Raw genomic sequence first — 19,220 nt, forward strand, 5'->3', positions numbered from 1 at the left:
TAAGACAAGAGTCTCAAACACTCGGCCGCGAGGAATTTTGGTGAGGCTCGCGATGCATTTTTAACTTTAAAACGGTCAACAATCACAGTATATATTTTTTCTATAGATTTAAAAAGATAAAATTCACTCTAAAAGTGTTTGAAAAATCTGAAAATGCCCATCAAACTTTATACGACTTTTTAGCACTACTGTGGTGCCATATTATTGTGTGCGAGAAACTCGTATTGTTACATCACATTCACATTTCTTATTCTTTTTTTGTGTCATTATCGCAATAGCAACCTTGGCTGCTTGGCATTTGCTGAAGTCAGTTCTTCAAGGGTTTAGTTTTTTCCACACTTTTTGAAAGTTGATTGCAAGATTTTTACTTTCCAGGTCCATCGTTTCGTTTGCGTTTTTTTTTGTTTTTTTGTTTGCGTCCGTAAAGCGTTTTTCCATGTTTTTGTTCTTACTACTTTTCTCGCAATCTAACGTTCTTGGTGTGTTTTTACTACTTTTTTTATTGTGTTATATCTGTGATATTTTGTTTACTGACTTCTTATTGTGTATTGCGGCCCTCAGGTTAATTTACAAGCGCTCATTTGGCCCTCAGAGCAATTTGAGTTCGAGACCTTCGTATTTAGAGATAATCTTAACGTATTTTACGTGAAAAACATCGTATAACATTTGAGCTTCACAGAAAAGACCGGCCATATACCCCGTACAATGTATGTGGATAGTTGATACCTTTATACTTTTCCACACATTGTCAACTTAACAAACAAATATAGCCTACAAATGTTTAACTAAAAAACGTAGAGTTAGTAAAGCTTACTCGACCATCTTGACATCGAGCATCTTATTGTAGCCCCATCACGAGCACAGTATCAGGTGACCTTTTTTGACCTATCATAGACCTAGGTCCGTTTCTGCCTGAAAGTAAATGCAGGTTAACATAGTTTTAACATGGTAATTTTTTTAAACTCTCCACCCATGAAAATTGTCTACGTGCCCCACTGACGTATATTGTCAAAGCCAGTTAATAATCATCATTATCATGTTCGTTCATTCTATTGAGGGTTGAATACAATGCGCCATTGCTTACTATCATGAGCTTTTCGTACCGCACTTTCATAATTCAATTTCGTCAATTCAGGGAAGTTCATTGCAGGGGCGCCGGAACGATTTTTGACTGGGGGGGGGCAGGATTATGAAAAAAAGGCACTTTTTTAAGTTTTAAGATAAGTCATAGCAATAATGCTGAGCAGTTCGTTAATCGTTTTTCTCTATTAGCCATATAAACTGAAATGTGAGACAGATGAAGATAAATGAATGAAATATATTGAAAAAGCTTGAACAAGAAAAAACGAAAGATAAATCTCACGTTCAAAGCGTCACCATCTGCTGCATAGTATAAAAAGTGTTCGCGGGATAATTTTTATACAGTATATAGACAAATATCAAACCAAGCCAAAGTGCATTTTACGCGCGTCGGTGGCTCGAATGAGTTTATTTGCAACAGCTTCTAAGTCAATGGTGTCCATCACCTGTTTGTGAATAGTCGCAAACATTCAGTTATTTAAATTGTTATCTGTCATTGTGGTACGAAGGCACATTTTTACTCGCTTCATGGTGCTAAAACTGCGTTCAGCATTGACCTTTCCTAATTTGACCCTATACCATAACGGCTTACTTACACTTTTCCTTCTAAAAAATTTTAACTTCTAGGTTCTCACACTCTTTGCTATGCTAAGACGTTTATAGGCTACTATTCCTTAACTTTCCTACAATTCTGTATCACTCAGATCTTTTTTCTAACTAAAACCAAGACCACGAGGAACATTTTCTTTTCTCATAAGTCAGCCATCAGCTATATCCCGGCTATCCCGCCCTAACTTTGGTCCTATGCAATGCAAAACGGTCCTTATAGTGGTGCCTCGAATCATTGGCGTTTGATTTTCACAGCTGGTGGTAACATCAAACATAGTTGTGACAAAAATGTCTTTGAAGAAGCATAAGAGTGGTAGAATTTCAATAAATTATGTTTGTGACCTACACAATAGCTCATTCTCGAGTAGCCTACCGTAATGATACAAGAACTACATACCGGTATACGTACAAATAAGAATGGCACGGAAGGGCATCATGTAATCTATTGTGATGTAGAATTTTGAGTGTGAATATTATTTTGAAGCAACAATGAAAGATTGTAATTAGGCTAAAAGCGAATAGCAGAAATTGTTACCGTCTATTGAAAAATGTGCAGTAGCTCATATGACTTTAAAAGGGCACCATTGCTCCCCCATCCAGAGAAAATTTGAGGGCAGGGGGGGCGATCGCCCCCCCTGCCCCCCCACTTCCGGCGCCCCTGGTTCATTGTTCTAACCATCGTTGATCTGCCTTTGTTTCTTTTACCATTTATTTTCCATTCCATTAATGATCTTTATAAGGAGTTTTTCCGTATTGTGTGTCTGAAGCATTTTAATTTTTTTCATTAATTGTAAGAGAATTATGATTGAATTGAATTTGGATAATATTTCATGGTTAGTAATCTTTTGTTTTTATAAAAATTTTAACATTTGCTTATATGTCCAGAGCTCGAAGAAATCGATCCGTTTTTCCATTTTTTTGTGACACTATCCAAGCTTCAGAATCGTATAAAAGTTTTTTTGTTGTAACCTGGATGATGCCTGGTAATTGAAGGTTTAGCTCAATTGGACGGGAAGGCAAGAAAACCAATCTTCGTGTCCACCTTCAGGCATGCCTTTCTTTTCAAAGACACAGCTACATGCTATTGGGCGGTGTCAAACTAGCGCCCTTTTGAACGTCGAAGGAGAGCTCTCACCACTCGTTTATGCAGCCATATACAAGGATTAACCAGCAAGATATAGCATTTTAATATCCTTTAACAAATTGCTAAATTTTGTATTATGTTCGTTTCAGAAACAAATTCTGTCCGTTTATATGCCGAATGATTCAGCAATACTTTTCGGCTGCTCAGTTTCTCATGGCTGCGCCAGATTTCCTATAGAGTAAGTACGCTAACAAAACTGACGATTACTTTTCTGTTCAAGGCATTAATGTGTATGATGAAAAAAAATTACTTTTTCCTTTGTGTATGTTTCTGGATGTGTGCTGTTTGTTGATTTTTCCTCACGTTACATTGAAAAGTTACTAATTAAAATCATTGATTGATTTGATTTATTGATTTGGTCTTTATCTGCGGACTGGGATTTGAGAAAGTTTCTTCGGGAACTCGGGAACTAAATACCGGCAGTTTTACATACTAGTAGAAGCTTTGAACCACTGACGCTGGCCCGTCACCGGGATATTTTTTTTTTTTTAAGAATTTGTCTTTTATTATTCACAAGCTAATGAGAAACCTCATACTCTGGATGGATAGAGCATCACTCGGATCCTGTGTCCGATCGCTTTTGCTGGCAAGTTTCTCCTGAACTTGGCTCTTACACCTCCACTGTTACCATGGGAACGGGTGATTTTGCCCCAGATGATTCGAGTTGTGTTTAAATTTCCATGTGGGGTTCTTGTTCGGTTTCTGGCTTTGTAGATGTATGCACATCTCTTTCCCATATAGAATGGTGTGTGTTTCTTGTCAGTGACTCCTTCTATGCGGAGAAGCGCAGTGTGCTTATACTGGTTTCGCAACCCTCGCTTGTAACCAGTAAACACGGCCTTGCACCACAAACGATCTCCCATGTTGTTGCTGAAAGGAATAGAAACGCTTAGCAGAAAAGGACCGTCACCGGGATTGACAGAGTGGAATTTCTTATAGTTGTTGAAGTGTTGTTGCCTGAGAATTATTCCATCCACTAGTGCTGCTGGTTGGAGAGCAGTCCTGGAAATGCGTTGCTCAATGAAAACGATGACGCAACAAAAGGAGATGTTTCTTAAAACAGGCTGTAATTAGCGGTGTGATGGGAAAAATCTAGCTAAAAATTGTAAAAAAATCTGAATGTGATTTTGTAAAATTGTGAAAAATCTGAATCGTAAACACCAGTGCAAACTTATCCCAAAAGTGATAACTTGAACCAAAAAATAAAACTTAAGTTGACCAATGACCATTGTAACAAAGGTGTACGGTTTCAAGATTTTTAGAATCCTGATCCGATCCTGGTTTTGCTTCTTGAGATCTGAATCCGATCCGAATCAAGCGATTTCTAAATATCTCAGATCCGGATCCGACACAGATTTGAATTTATTTCTGAAATTTTATTACTGTGAAAAACTATTCACAACATGACAGATTCATACTTTTTTCTAAAAGTAATTTGCCAAATGATTCATGAAATTAAGCAATCTACCACTTAGTAGGCTAGGTGTAGAGTAAGGTGTTTGGCCTACTATTGGTACATCATACATTATTGTCTGATCACCTCTTATGGCATTTTAGACAACTACGGCACATAACAAGCATCCTGACTTGCCATGTTATGCTTTCTTTCATCATTCAAATGAATAATTGCATACTAGGCCTACATGTCTCAAAGCAAAAAGCAGTATTTTAAATTTACAGTGATGCCATTACAGGGATACAGTGAAGATTTACTAATGCTTATCACATGCAAGAATGACATAAACTGTGCACGACTAATGACTTATTCATCAGAGCTAATTCGACTAGCAATTAGTTTATGTGCTTCAGCATCTGTAGCTGAGCTCTTCACAGCCCTTGCCAACTTCAACAATTTAGCTCGATCACTTAAACCCAGTTTGTCAGCTGATAAGCCAGCTGACTTCATACCTTGTTTGGTGTGTAGCAAACCAACTAAACTTTATCTCTTTAAACTGTTCCTGTGGTCAGTTTTAATGTCCTTTAAGCTACTAAAAAGTCGTTCAATTAGGGCATTTGAACATGGCAGGGGCATTAGGCAAGTGACAACTTGACGCATGTGCCTGTAACTTCAATTCACCTCTAATTGTTTTCTGAGATAACTGCTCTTTCCAAAATTCCGTATCATTGCGACCATCCTTGTCCTTGGTATCAGTATAGGCTCTTCAATCACTTGTTTCTTTCACTCTATGTCTACCAAATCTAATGGTGCTACATTTGCCAAAAACTTGAAAGATGTATATAGTTTTGTCAATGTTGATGGAAAGCATTTCGCTATACATTGGACGGAATTAAAAACTCTAAAGATTTAAAAGTGACTTTCCTGGAATAATTAAAGCTTTTCCAAATTTGGCCTACTAGCTCCAGCATAAAACTGAGGCAAGATTATCTCACCTGTCGAACTCCAGCTGGATCTTTTTTAAAACATTGAGAAAGAGTCAGGGTTGGAACTTGTTAATCAAAAAGCAATGACTTTCCGCTATCGATACTTAATAAAAGCAATAAATAGCAATTGCTAAAAATAATTAAAAAAATAACAAGCAATCCGCAAAGTAAAAAAAAAAGACACAAACTCGAAAAAAGAAGCCCAAACTTGCGGGAAAACCGTAAGGTTGGCCACACTGTTAACGACTCTTACTGGCATGGTTTTTCTAAACTGTGTTGCCGCAAAATTTTCCTTAATCCTTTAAAGTTCGAAAACCGGAAGGGGCAAGGTCGGATAGTAATCCGAAAACTAAATATGATAAATTCGTTTTGACGACGAAGTAAGTGAAGAACAAAAAATGATTCAGCAGTTCTCCTAAATATCGATTAGCGAAAAACGAATAATGATTTCGTTGCTAGCATAAAGAAGCAGTAAATAACGCGCATTCGATATTTATTTTTAAAAGGAATGGGTATAAGCATTCGATATTCAGAAAGCAACGAATAACGCTATTGAATAGTGACAACTAGTCGTTACTTCCAACCCTGGAAAGAGTAGCTGTTGAGGCTACACCATCATAGACATGATCAAGTGGGAGTCTCTCAATTTCGTGTTTTCTCTTTGCTAAATATGAATTCAAATATGGAAGAAAACCACACAAATAAACTTCCATTCATTTTGTAAGCGAACAAGACAAAACTTCTAAAATCCCGAAAAAATCCCTAAATCATCAAAACTTCCTGAACTTGTCCCTAAAAGTGGTCAAAAGTCACGATTCAGGGACAAATTCCAGTAAAATGAGAGCACTGTTGTAAGTTCATGCACGAATAAACCTACATAACTGCCAAATACTACAAGGGCACAAAAATTAACATTAAGCTCCCGATTCCACTTATCAACACTATACCATCTGTGCTAGCTAACATTACTCAGGCTACATATACAGCCATTCGATTTAAAATCAGCAGTTTGCTACAAGTGACTGCACCAAAGAGAGAGATGTTTGTTTTATTTGCCTTTCTAATACGAGTCGAGAAAAAGAAGCACGATTACATAAAAATCAAAATATAGCAATAGAAAGGTCTGGTAGCACCGAACAACTTTGCGGCTAACCAGTCAAGGTGCTGCCTGACCCTGACATCAGGCTTCATACGTTGCAGCGTCAGACATTTCAAATTTTACATTAGCTGAATCAATAAACAGCATGATTGAACAGTTTGTAGGGTAAGAACACAATTTACACAAACGCGAGAATACATGTAGATAAAGTAATCAAACTGAGCAAGTATATTCAATAAGAATTTAACAAGGTAATTTTATAAAGTTTTTAAACAAAGCAAGGTGTTTGCTTTTTATACATTCATCTAATTCACTCCACAATTTAGTACCCGATGTGCCAAAAGATTTTGTGCCACGGATTTTTTATTTGTGGAAGAAAATACTTCATTTTATTTAGTTGTCGAGTGTTGCGCGAGTGGATATTATCAAGTTTTATAAAACGATCTTGCCATATACTGTAGGTGGTAGATTGTTATTGGAAACTTTATGCATAAATTTGGCAATTTCAAGTTTGTAAATATCTTCTCGTTGTAATACTGTATATTTAAAGATTTTTATAAGTTGGTGACGTGACTGAATTTTGGAATTCCAGTGATTGCACGAATAATATTATTGTGTCTGACTTCTACTTCGTTGAGTAACGTTTTATTTGCAGTAGGCTATCCCATATAGTAATACCGTATTGAACAGGACTACTAAATTATGATATAACATGTACATTATTTCTTGCAATACACAGTTACGAAGGCGATAAAAATTTCCAGAATATCGAACCATCTGCAGCGACAAATGTTTAATGTGCGACGACCAGTTTAGATTTTCATCCACATTGATTTCCAGATACTTAACGGTTTTCGCTCTTTCTATCACTATTTGGTTAATGCACAACCTGAAACTAGTTTCAACAGTACGCTTTGGCACTTTGTTTATTAATGTAGTTTGCATTCGAGCAATTTAAGGAAAGTTTATTTCTTCGTAGCCAAGCATCAATTTTATGTAGTTCCAAGTTGGTTTATGTTTGTAAAGAATCCACGTCTTCACCACGTAAAGCTAGATAAGTGTCGTCCGCAAAAAGCACGGTTCAAAATTTAGACATTAAAAGAAAATTGTTAATATACATTAGGAAGAGGAGAGGTCCCAATGTTGAACCTTGAGGCACTCCACAAAGGATTTTTTGCAAGCTTGAAGTAGACTTAAACAATTTGGTATATTCGTATCGATTAGTAAGATAACTTTTCATTAGCTCAAGAGCAGTGCCACGTATTACGTAGCAGTGTTGAAGTTTTTATCAATATGTTATGGTCAACTGTATCAAATGCCTTTGACAAGTCTAGAAATATGCAATAGGTATAGAAATAAAAACAGAGAGAGACTGTTCACCAGGCATTTTATAATAAAAGTAATTTGCGTTCTTCTGGTGACTATTTACTAGGTTACCTCCTGATGTTAAAGATGATAACTAGCTTTTGTATTTCCGACGTTTCGTCAGTCAGCACGACTGACTTTATCAAGGTGGCTAAAACAGGTTAACACAACCTGTTCAGCAACGATGGCACAACACAAAAACGTACTGATAAAATGAATAAAGTAAGCAGCAAGAATCAGAATTAAAACACGCAACAAGACACCTAGAGGTTAAACTGAATGCAGTGAATGCCTAAAACCAGTAGGCTGCTTTCCAACAGCGTAAATTTATCTATCTATTGGGCCACCGTCAAGAAACATTGAAAAGTCATCAGACAAGACAGAAACCAAGGGAATTGGCAATAACAATGATAGAGAAGACGCACTGAGAATGGAAAAGGTGAAGTTAAAGTTAAAGTAATTTTTTGTACACAGAGGGAAAATTCTGACCATCTTTCTGGTTGAGAGCATGTTGTGCTTTCTGGTTTATGTACCACTTTTCTGTAAATAATCTTTTTGTGTAATCCTTTTCAGTTTTAAGAATGGTAGCGTTGGTCCAAGTAATTTTATGGTCTGAATTTATAGAATGTTTGCAAAGAGCGGAATGCTCCGGACGTTGAAATTTAATAGCTCTTTGGTGCTCGTTGATTCTAGATTTAAGGTCACGTTTTGTCTGTCCAATGTAGATTAAATCACAGTCATGACACGGAACTTGGTAGATCAATCCAGAAACTTCACCTTCTTTCATGGGGTCTTTAGCCGAGGGAAGGTATTTACCTATTGTCAGATAGGGTTTCATCGCAACTTTGATTCCTATGCCATAAAGGATACGCTGAATTTTGTCGGTTACCCCCCTTATGTAAGGAAGACAAGTAAAAGATTTATAAGGAGGAAGCGAAGGTTTCGGTTTGGGTCGCTGTATGCAAGCAAGTTTTCGTGGAAATCCGTTGAGCATTAAAGTATTGTGAATGTTTTTCTTGTGGTGTGAACGTTCAGAATCATCCGTTATGTGAGTGTCCAGTCTGTTGTACAATGTTTTGGCCACTGTGAGTTTTTGATGCTTGGGGTGATGTGAGTTGAACTGCAGGTATCTGTCTGTATGTGTTGGTTTTTTGTGTATGGTAGTGGTTAGTTTTTTGTTGTTGCTATGGCGAACCACTTTAACATCCAAAAATGAAATTTTGCCGTTGACCTCATGTTCTATGGTAAATTGAATGGATGATGAAATGCTGTTAAGGTGCTTGTGAAAATCATTAACTGCAGTTTTTTTTGATGATGCAAAACGTGTCGTCAACATATCTAACCCATAATTGTGGAGGAGTGTGAAAGGTGCTGATGGCTTTGCGTTCAACAAATTCCATGAAGATGTTAGCAACAACTGGAGAGATGCAGGAGCCCATCGGCGTACCATAAATTTGGCGATACAACACATCTTTATAACAAAAAACAGTAGAATGAAAACACACTTTTAAAGCTTGAATCACGTCATCTGCACATAATTTTGTACGACTTTCAAGTGAATCGTCTGCCGATAACAGGTTAGATATTAGGTCCAAGGCTTCTGTCAGAGGGACAGAAGTGAAGAGGCTTACAACATCAAACGAAACGAGACAGTCTTCCTGGCTAACGTCAATATCTTTAATTATTTTGACAAACTCCGTGGAATTTTTTATGCAATATTGATGATCGAAGAGTGGAGATAAGATATCAATTAAAAATTTTGATAATTCATAGGTAGGTGAGCCAATAAAGGAGACAATAGGGCGAAGAGGAATGTTAGGTTTGTGAATCTTAGGTAAACCATAAATTCTGGGAGTAACGCCTTTATCACATTTAAGACTGCGATAGGTAAGCATGGTGATTTTTCGTTCAGTGGCTAATCGCCAAACTAATTTCGTAACTGACTTGGCTATGTTCACAACAGGATTAGGTTTCACAGGTAAAATTTTGTAAGTGTTACAGTCATTTAATAGAGTCATTAATTTAAAGTCATAATTCTTACTGTCCATGACGACTGTTGTATTTCCCTTGTCTGCTTTCACAATCTTGATTGATTCATCGGATCGCAGGGCTTTCAACGCTTGCTGGTGTTGTGGAGTCAAGTTGGGTGGGGGAGGTTTAGCTGTTCTTAAAATTTGAGTGATCTTGGATCTGACCATATCAGTTGTGTTAACCTGTTTTAGCCACCTTGATAAAGTCAGTCGTGCTGACTGACGAAACGTCGGAAATACAAAAGCTAGTTATCATCTTTAACATCAGGAGGTAACCTAGTAAATAGTCACCAGAAGAACGCAAATTACTTTTATTAGGTATAGAAATTTTGGTTTACATTTTTTAACAGATCGTCATACAGCGTGCTTATTGCCATTGCAGTGGATGGATTTTGACGGAATCCAAATTGTTGAGTACTCAAAAGGTGGAATTTTTCTAGATGTGTGTATATTATAGTGTGTAGAAGCTTTTCAAATGTTTTACTAAAAAGAGATAGTAGTGATATTGGTCGATAGTTCGTGGAATTATGAGGATCACCTTTTTTATAAACCGGAATAACCTCAACAATTTTTAAGGCATCAGGGAACACTCCAGTAGTGACGCACAAATTAAATAGTTTACTTGGGAAGAATGAGATCACAGGACTGGCATATTATATAAATTTAGTTTCACAGTCAGCTTGTTGACTTTTTGTCTTTCAAATTAGAGAATAAGTTATGTATTTCATCTGGACTTGCGGGATCTAGAAAATAGGAGTTTTTGACACTGGCTGGAGACGAAGTTATATCATGTTGGTCTTTTGATTGTTTATTTGTTTTTGTCTTATTTGGCCCGATGTTAACAAAAAATTGTTCAATTTCTCTGCTATGTCTTTTGGAAACGTCAGAGGTTTGCCATTTGTAGCAATTACTTTATAGAGGGCAGTTTTGTTTTTATCTTTTTTATACCGGATAATTCATAAATACTTTTCCATATTTTGTTGGAATCGTTTTTGTTTTCTGTTAGGGTGTTGTGATAATATTTACGTTTAGTAGCATTGACAGTACTGTTAAGTAGATTACGGTAAGTTTTATATCGTTCATGCATTGCATGCTTAATTTTTTTATGCAGACGTTTAAACGTTTAATTTATTTTAACAGTCCACGACTGATCCACGGTTTAAGCTTGAAGCGCTTTTCTTTACGGGTAGCTTTTCTGTAAGAGGCATGATTGTTTACTACTTCAGAGAAAATGCTCTCAAATTTATCAAAGCATTCATGCACTGACAGAGCATTGAGATTATTACTATAATTGAGTTTTTGGTCTAATTCGTCGATGTATAATTCACGATTAAATTTATGCACGTCACTAACACAAAATTTATGGTCATTGTTCATTGTTTTTATTGGAGTCTGTATCAGGGCAAATACAGGAAAGTGATCAGAGAGATCACTCACAAGGATGCCACTTAATACCTGGTTGTTTATGTCGGAGGCTTAAATATGATCAAGTAATGTTTTAGAGTTTGGCGTTAATCTAGTAGGTTGATTAACCCTTTCTTATTACGAACTGTATTCGCATGCGGAAAGTACGTCACGGGCTGTCTTAGCCCGGTGCTAATTAATCGTTAATAACGGGAGCTATGAAAATCACAGAGCCAAAATATTTTACAAGATAATAGCCATATGCATTGTGCGTATAGAAATGAAATTTTTACCCAACAAATTCATTGAAATAAATTGTTTGAGATGAAAAGACGTCTGAAAGTCGGTTTTTATTTTGATTTCCGAACAATAGTTTCAAAATTGAAATTTTTGAATTATAACATAAGGTAATGGTAAACTAAACAAAAAATTACTTTTGCTCATAAATATAAGGCATTTTGAGCGTTGTTACATTTCAAAGTAATTGCACTAACATTTGTATTGCACAATTAACATATATACAACTAGCATTGCACGAAAATGTCTGGCCACTTCAGACGAAATGCTTATTGTAAGGGACAGGAAGGTAAAAAAATGACCACTGTAGGTTTAGAAAATTCGCAAAGAATAAAAACTAAAAGTCAAGAAATTTCACATTTCTAGAATATTTCCTTCTGTGAAATATTTCACTACTAGAGTGGGGCGTCCTCATAAAACCCAGTGTCGCTACCGATAGGGTTAATAAGGTACTTTCAAGAGAAACTTAAAAGCATATTTGCATAACTGCGATACGAATCGTTTGTTGATATTTGACACAAATCAATGTTAAGATCACCTAATACATAAAATGGGTTTTTATTATAAATTAAAGTCTGAATAATATCTGATAGAGCTTTGCAAAAGTTGTCTACATCTTACACAGTGTGACAGTGTACACAGGGTGACGATAAGTTACACCAATCGTTACGTGGTTATTTACCGTTTCTACGTTTACCCACAAACTTTCCGAGTTTGGTAAGCTTAATTAAATCAAATTGTTTGCAAATTGAGTAATTTATAAAACAATTAATGAAAAAAACATTGACCGAACTATACTTCTAACAGTAACACCACCAAACGAAAACAAATACCAGGGAATACTAAAAGCAAAGAACATGCATGCTATAACTAACTATTAGTCTGGGAGCCTACGACAGAAGATTTCACCCCATAAGGTACAAAAGGTTTGACCCCTTGAAGTTACTGGGGTCAACCATGTCACTCACAAAAAGTATGGAAGATTGACCCCACCGGGCGAGTCTGGACCCTTGAGCCTCCAAAAAGCCCCAAAAGGGGGGTTATTTCACCCCATAGGGTACATGGACCAAACTTGGTCAAAACGAAGTTCTATGTCAGGACATCACAAAAGTATCAAATCTAACAATATTTTCAGGTGGAAAGGTGGTGTAAGACCCCCCAAAGTGATGCCCCATGGGGTTAATTTCACCCCATAGTGTACATGGACCAAACTTGGTCAAAACGAAGTCTTATGTCAGGGCATAACAAAAATATCAAATCTAACAATATTTTCGGGTGGAAAGGTGATGTAAGATGTCATCAAAGTGACCCCCCAGAGGGTTTATTTCACCCCATAGAGTAGGCTACATGGACCAAACGTGGTCAAAACGAAGTCTTACAGGACACCACAAAATATGAAATCTAACAATACTTTCAGTTGGAAAGGTGATAAAAGACCTACCCAAAAGTGAATCTCCTCCTGGTTTAATTTACTTCATCCCTTGCTTACTCGAACCAATCTTGGTGTAACAGAAGTGCTATGCCAGGACAGTACGAATGGATTAAATCTAACATTTAATTTTTATATAGGTTTTGGTGAAATACATTCACAAGCTGTCCCATGATGCATGAAATCGAACTATATTTTACAAAAAGTTTTTGTATAAATCATATTCAGTCAATCGAAAAAAAGGCAACAGGACATGACAATACATGGCTTTGTAACACCAAAAACAGAAAGTACATAAGAAGCATATAACCAGAAAATTGATCCAAGATCTTGATACGACCACTAAATGTTGACTTAATCGTACAACTAACTATCGAAATTAAAACGTTTCGAAATGAATCATTTCGGAACGTTAATTCAGGCAGTAATAAAATTTTCCAACTGCTACAATAAATAACCCAATAAACCCAATGTAGTAAATTTTTGTCTTTAATGCCATTTGCTTCATGTCTCCAATCAGTTATTGTAACTGTTCATTCATAAATAGAGATTGTTTGTGTAAATGTAAACGGTCGTTTCTTTATTCTTCATTGTCACTGCTGTCGCTTTCACTTTCTTCGTCTTCTTCTTCAGATTCATACAATTCTCCTGTTATATACAGAGATAAGAAATAAAGACTGTAAGAAACATTTGCTATTATGCACTACAGATATGCGTAACATACAATAGTAATTTTATTGTATTTTACAGACGTCTAATTTTCTTCGAATAATGCAACATTGCCAGTTATTGCCTTATTGCCTAATGTTTACAGTCTTGAGAGTAAATGACGGATAGACCAGGAGAAAGTTTTATATTTATAAAGGGTAACCCAGGCGACATCCAATGCTGTTTACTTTCTTCTTGACTTTCCTGGATGGGATCAGATTCCACGCAAACATCTAAAGATGTAGGTGAAGCTTCACCTTCAAACCACACCACTTTATAACAACCTCCTTCTTCTTTCCAGCCATACTCTAGTGGCGATGTTGCTGCTTGTTCACTTCTAGTTGAAGATAACCACCGTCTTGCGATGAGATGTGTGCGCCTTATCTTCTGGAGAAGTAGCCTACTCGTGAACAAGGTGGTAGAGTACTACTATCTAGCTTCTGTATGCATGATATTCATATTCATATTTCTTTCATTTTCTTTTTTGGGATTGTAGTTGTCTAAAAACATTTGTAAACGGACTTCGTTGACATAATTAATTTTCTTGTTTTTGTACATGTTACACACAAAGTTCTCTATTGCGATGATAGTGTCTTCACTAATTTCTTTGTCTTGTCCGAGTTGGCTAAAAGCTGCTTGCGTTTTGTGGTTTCCTTGGAGTAATTTCAGCGGCCGCACTTTCCCTTTCCTGCTAAATGACAAGGTGTAATCAGAACCTGTAAAGGCATGATATGCAGGTAAACACTTGCAAATCGTCGCTCCAAGTGCGGTATGCAGCTGGTTGATGCTGATGTAGCGCTGCGTGTTATTGCTTTGCAACCCAGCTTCTATCAATATCTTTAATGAAGGGTCAAAAGTTTCATAGCAACCTAGGCCAATTGCAAGACAGTCAGTGTCAGACGTGCGGATAACCACATTGCTTGGGGATGGTACATTTACTAAATGGTAAAACATTCTACTGTCCGCTTCTTCATGGTCATTACACAGTGTAGCTTCTACATTTTTTACAACTTTACTATCTATTACTTTATAACAGTAGCACGTTTCACCAGCATTAGCAAAGAGCGTTTTGTGTTGCAACAAATGAGCGAAGTTGTAATCTTCCCACCTGCTAACAAGAAACTCAATTAAAGACTCTTTAAGACTGTTGTTTTTGAGTGCTTGAATCTAGTTACTTGGACGTTTCTGAACTGGCCCAGTGATATGATATGCTGACGATAATGAAGCTCTTGAATCTATTTTGCAATCTTCTAGTGACTCTAAATAACTCATCATTGCTGCTTTAGGAGTCTGTTGCATTGTTCCGTCCACATGGCTGAGAGACAATGGAATAGGCGTCAGTGGGTATTTCAGTACTTCTGCCATATTTATTTTTGGTTGAAGTGAGTGGTACAGGATACTTCCGAATAGATCTCGAACCATACAGTACAGGCTGCTACCACTTTACCGTCTGCTCTATAAACTTTACGTTTACTAGCTTCTGATGAAAATGTTTGCAGATTTTGACGCTGTATTCTCTTTTCAAACCGGCTTGGATCATTAACACACTCATTAATGAACTTTTGCCTTTTTTCTTGTCCAATCTCAACCACCGTAAGAAGAAACTTTTCGGTATGATCTGATGCTGCTATACCTGTCCCAATGTTGTAGAGATGGCTGGGATCAAGCTCCCTGTCAAATGATTTCATGCATCATGGGACAGCTTGTGAATGTATTTCACCAAAACCTATATAAAAATATTGTTAGATTTAATCCATTCGTACTGTCCTGGCATAGCACTTCCGCTACACCAAGATTGGTTCGAGTAAGCAAGGGATGAAGTAAATTAAACCAGGAGGGGATTCACTTTTGGGTAGGTCTTTTATCACCGTTCTAACTGAAAGTATTGTTAGATTTGATATTTTGTGGTGTCCTATAAGACTTCGTTTTGACCACGTTTGGTCCATGTAGCCTACTCTATGGGGTGATATAAACCCTCTGGGGGTCACTTTGATGACATCTTACATCACCTTTCCACCCGAAAATATTGTTAGATTTGATGTTTTTGTGATGTCCTGACATAAGACTTCGTTTTGACCAAGTTTGGTCCATGTACTTTATGGGGTGAAATAAACCTTCCGAGGGGGTCATATTAAGGGGGGTCACTTTGAAGGCATCTTACATCACCTTTCCACCTGAAAATATTGTTAGATTTGATATTTTTGTGATGTCCTGACATAAGACTTCGTTTTGACCAAGTTTGGTCCATGTAACCTATAGGGTGAAATTAACCCCCTGGGGCGTCACTTTGGGGGGTCTTACATCACCTTTCCACCCGAAAATATTGTTAGATTTGATATTTTTGTGATGTCCTGACATAGAACTTCGTTTTGACCAAGTTTGGTCCATGTACCCTATGGGGTAAAATAACCCCCTTTTTGGGGCTTTTTAGGGGGCTCTAGGGTCCAGACCCATCCGGTGGGGTCAATCTTCCATACTTTTTGTGAGTGACATGGTTGACTCCAGTAACTTCAAGGGGTCAAACCTTTTGTACCTTATGGGATGAAATCTTATGTCGCAGGCTCCCGGTCTATATAATCTACTAGCATTGTACCGAACTACAAACATTGACCGAAGAGCCAAAAGACCATTGACTAAAAAACATTGAATAACAACTACACCCCTATAATAGCACCAAACAAAAATAATACCGCACTAGAAAAAAATGAAAGCAAAGGCATGCATGCTAAAAATAACTACTAACATTGTATTGAACCACAAACATTGAATAAAGAGCCGAAGGAGCATTGATTGAAAAACGTTGACTAACAACCACACCCAACCCCAAAAAAAAGGAATAGGCTACCGGTACTAGAGAATAGCCTAGCAGAGAAAACTGAAAGCAAAAAACATATAGCCTATTCTAAAACTAACTAGGCAAATAACATTGTACGGAACCACAAGCATTGAATGAAAAGCCGAAAGACCATTGACTGAAAATGACATGCATACTAAAACTAACTACTACCACTCTACTATCTGTGCCAATTGCTTACATTACTAACACATGATTGCTCCATTCAAACCAATAGTTTACTACAAGTGACTTTGCACCAAACAATTTACGAAAAAACATTGACCTAACCACACTTCTATCAGAATGAAAGTTTAAAAGAGTACAGAAAACACGTTGTTAACCAGACATAAAAGTATATATATATCTTTTTTTTATCTGTGGGACCTCTGCGATAGTGGGCCCGGTGCCCGAGCCCCTCTTACCCCCCCCTACCACAACACTGAATGCAACCTAACTTATTTATTTTTCTTATATGTGTCTGAACACACAACACAACGGCATTGCGTACATAAGCCTATTTGCGAGTTGAATGTCCGGTTCTTCGGTTTTGTGATAATGCAACAGAAACTATAGGCTAATTTCAATAAGTAGTTTTTCAAAACGCGTTCGCTGAATTCAGGGAAATCAAAAATCTTTGGCTGAATTGCGCACATGCCTTCATTTTTGTCGGTTATGAGTATTTTTCGTATCATTCATTACACTGGCCAACAAAAAAAACTTTTTTCCAAGTGCCGAAGATATTTTAACAGTTTCTGGGCGATTTTTGGCCACTAAATCCGAAAATAACATCGGTTTCTTTGAATTGGCTCTAATTTTTGAGATATTTCATGGTTTTGCTCTAAAAAGTGGGTCATTCCATATCAAAACAGCCAATATGAAGATATCTTGTATATGGTACCTCTCAGATTTTGCTGAAAAGTTGTCATACTATGCCTGAGGACACCAAACGAAAGAATCCTAAGTTTCAGATCAATATCTTAAACGGCTTTTCCATGGCGGCGATTTGAATTTCGGGCGCTACCCTCGTTTTTGACTTGGGGGTAGGTGTAGCGAATAGCAATTTCAGCCATTTTCAGAGCCCCATAACTTTTATCGTAATTGTGGTAGAAGACTAAAAATTGCTGTGCTAGTTCATTATAAACTATACTACACAATTCAATAATAGTAAAAAGCAACATCTCGTGATGCATAAGTGTTAGGTGGGTCATCAAAATCCTGTTTTTTTGGCCCGTATAAGTGTTTTTTTTTCAATTTTCAAATGATTCTACCACACAAACAAATCAAAATGTTTCTCTAAAACCTACGGATTGAGTGCTCGAAAATACAAACTTAACCAAAAAGATTATGAAAATATTCTGACACTACTTCCACAGTTTCTTGTCAATAGATGATAGATAAGCTGACTTGAGCTACGCATTTTACAAAATGCAGAATTATAGTGCAAACTGAAAACAATTTAATTTTTGAACACGACTTGGATCATTTTCCTACAATTTTATCTCCACACCATAGCTCACTGATTGCAGGTGGGTACTTTTTCATGGGTGAGTTCAGTTCAGTTTATTGTTTTGCTGGCGATAAACAAACAAAAATACATACAAATTGAGTGTCTATCGGCACAACAGGATGGCAACGAAAGACCTGTAAGGTCATCTGAGGTGAAGAGGTGAAAGCATCCTTTTGAACATAAATTAATGGTCAACAGTGTCAGAATTTCAATGTTTATGATCGCTAAGCATAGTATCTACTTATTTTCACTGTTTTCATGATAAATCATTGTTGAATATTCTCTGACCTACATAACGGACTTGAGATTATTTGCTAAAAATTACCAAAATGTTACATTTTAAAGACATAAAATTTATAGTGAAGGAGGTTGATCAACAAAGATTTTATTTCATGAAATGAAAAAATAAATGTATGTGTTTGTCTGGTATAAATTTCAGCATGACCATAAAATGCCCACGCGGTCATTTGGGGCTCTAAACATAGGAGTAAAAATGGGCCATTTCTGCCTGATAGGGTTTTCAGACCTCCATAAGATCTCTGTTAATGGAACCACAACTACCAAATTCCAGTTGGCAGAAGAAACGTTTCCAAATATTACAAGTAATTAGGTTTTAGAGAAATAGTTTGATTGGTTTAGGTAGTAAAAGCATTTGAAAATTGAAAAAACCACTTATACGGGCCAAAAAACAGGATTTTGATGACCTACCTAACACCTACGCATCACGAGATGTTGTTTTTTACTATTAAATTGTGTAGTATAGTATATAATGAACTAGCACAGCAATTTTTAGTCTTCTACCACAATTAAAATAAAAGTTATCAGGCTCTGAAAATGACTGAAATTGCTATTCGCTACACCTACCCCCAAGTCAAAAACGAGGGTAGCGCCCGAAATTCAAATCGCCGCCATGGGAAAACCGTTTAAGATATTAATCTAAAACTTAGGATTCTTTCGTTTGGTAGCCTAAGGCATAGTATGACAACTTTTCAGCAACATCTAAGAGATACCATATTATATTTTCTGTTTAGATATGGAATGACCACTTTTTTGAAGCAAAACCATGAAATATCTTAAAAATTAGAGCCAATTCGTAAAAACCGATGTCATTTTCGGACTCAGCGGCATCAAAATACCCCAAAACCGTTAAAACTTTTTTGGCACCAAAATGTGTGTTGACCAGTGTTATTATTGTTCTATTTTCTAATTAAACTGTCCAGTGAAGAATTTCATATCCACTTCGATGCCTTCCTGAAGTAGTTACAAGAACACTGACCATGGTATTCCCTAAGTTAGAACATAGAATAGAAAGAATGATTAAAATTAATTA

At 36.7% G+C, this 19,220-nt stretch overlaps 2 pseudogenes; both read right to left on the reverse strand.

Annotated features, from left to right (window-relative positions):
* Window positions 1-3,340: 3,340 nt before the first annotated feature.
* LOC145781134 (large ribosomal subunit protein eL33 pseudogene) lies at window positions 3,341-3,728 on the reverse strand (annotated as a pseudogene).
* A 4,067-nt stretch (window positions 3,729-7,795) lies between these two features.
* Window positions 7,796-9,079, reverse strand: LOC145781367 (uncharacterized; annotated as a pseudogene).
* Window positions 9,080-19,220: the final 10,141 nt, after the last annotated feature.

Source organism: Aplidium turbinatum, chromosome 12, assembly GCF_918807975.1.
Source record: "Aplidium turbinatum chromosome 12, kaAplTurb1.1, whole genome shotgun sequence".
Taxonomy (NCBI): domain Eukaryota; kingdom Metazoa; phylum Chordata; class Ascidiacea; order Aplousobranchia; family Polyclinidae; genus Aplidium; species Aplidium turbinatum.